The following is a 2,139-nucleotide window of genomic DNA, read 5'->3' as shown; positions in this document are numbered from 1 at the left end:
TTCGGCCACACTCCAGTAACACTCTCTCGGCAACGCTCGCCCTTAGAGAATAGGCGTTCCCAGCTGGGGAGAAAAAAATAACCTAAGGACAACGTGCCAGCAGCCGCTGTGTGTGAGGTTCCTCGCGCTCCCAGAAAGCTGGGTAGGACGACTTAGTGTCAACGGCGACACTGACTAAGTGCCCGCATGGACTCTGAGCCTCGCGACTCCGAACTGGTTTCACTGTCCCATTTTGCAGATGACACAACCGCAGGTCACCAACATTAAATAACTTGTCAAGGGTCAGACAACTCGAGGGAGGCCAGAATTAAAAGCAGGATCTGTCCCGAAGCTGTTTCTGCCACGCACGACAACACGTCTCTCGTTTGTATGTCTTCTTGACATCTGCAGCGAGCACTATCAGAATCGGCCAAAAACTGTCCTGAATCGTGACATGAGCGGCTAAGGCTTTATCCAAGTATTTTACTTGAAAAATCACTTGTGAGAATTTGCCTTCACTCTTAAAAACCAGAAAACTAATTTTAATGGCTGCACGTATACCTGACGTTCCTACATTTCAACCTACACGAGGACAGGTCTAAACAAAAGTGCCACGTGACTGACGAACATAACCGGTGATCGTTTTAAAAACAGACACTTGTAAATATCATTTCAAGTGCATGGACTGAGAAACTTAGGTATGAGTATGAGCCAGTTACGTCTCATTCCACTGACGGCTTATTGAGAGAAACAGCAAATTATTTCAGGTTATTTTGAGGTGATAGAGGATTTTTTTTTTTTTTTTTTGGAGATGAGGGATCGTTTAGAAATGACTTAGAGTTTAAGAAACACAACTGATTAAATATATATAACATTTCAAAGACCCGATAAACCTTGTCAAACGGACTGGACAGTGGGAATGTGTGGTCCTCACGCTTCGGACTAGAAAGGACCCCTACTTACGGAGTGACTTTTTAAGCCATTAAAAAAAGTACAGAATTTGGCATAAAATAAAAGCGCTCACAAAGCCCCTGAAATGGAACCGGCGCGGTTTAGTTTGTGTCGCGGGCGTGAAGTGAACACCTCAGAAACCGGCGATGCCCAGAGGGAGCACACACACCACCCTACACACCGGGGCTTTCCCCGGCCTTCCAACTTTGTGAATGGAGTCATCGTTTCTTGAATCTACTAATTGTTTTGTCACGATTGTTATCCTCACAGGGCTCTGGTCACCCTTTGGGTTTACCAGCACCGTCATTAGTTTTTATGTTCATTTCATTAAAAATGTGATAAGTCGCTCTGATACACAAGCACGATTTACAATTCCAAAGTTACTTCCGCGATGCGCAGGACAAAACTTTCTTTACATCCTCCTAAACTCTCAACTCTTTTACCTGGTTTACAAAATAATCTCTTCGGTTAAGGGTCCTTACTAGTCACAGGTGTGGGGTAAACGCTTCTCTTCCAGTCTGTCCAATCATTCAACAAGATTTATTGGGCACCTCCTGTGTCTTTGAAACCTAATTCTTTACAGCTGTACTTCCAAACTTCAGGTCATTTCCATTTCAAGCCCTCTCTCCCCCTGATACAAAAAACATTCTGGAATAACCTGCTGCCCCTCTCAATATTGCAGACAGTGCAATGACTCAAAATTACGGATCGTATTCATGTTTCTTCAAGACAGAGAGTGACTTTGGACTGTCAATATATACCACTAGTTTACATTTTCAACGGCACCCTAGCCACTTGGCAACTATAATCCCAAACAGATGTTTCCACTTTAGCATGCCCGTAGGTCGTTTTTAAAAATCCATTGACTAAATGATCTTTAGAGGATTCTAAGCTTTATCAAACAGCGTCTATATTAAAATTACTTTAAACAATTTTATGGACTGAAGCATCTGCACATTCAATTCTGACTTTACCAAGAAAAACCATATACCCCGACGAGGAAAGTCCTTTTCAACTGTAAAGGTGGGGTGGGGGGAAGCCAATTGTCTGCAGGTTTGCACTGAACAGGGGCCTCCGGCAAACCCCTGGGCGATCTGTGAACACAACCCCCGGCGTTCATTTAAAAGTCCATCCGCCCTCTGAACCGCTCTGAACCGGTCACGCCCCAAACCCCGACCCAACGGAGCCCCCCATCCGAGCATTTCTGCA

The sequence above is a fragment of the Pteropus vampyrus genome, unplaced genomic scaffold, assembly GCF_000151845.1.
Source record: "Pteropus vampyrus isolate Shadow unplaced genomic scaffold, Pvam_2.0 Scaffold427, whole genome shotgun sequence".
Taxonomy (NCBI): domain Eukaryota; kingdom Metazoa; phylum Chordata; class Mammalia; order Chiroptera; family Pteropodidae; genus Pteropus; species Pteropus vampyrus.
Note: the sequence above shows the minus strand (reverse complement) of the source record.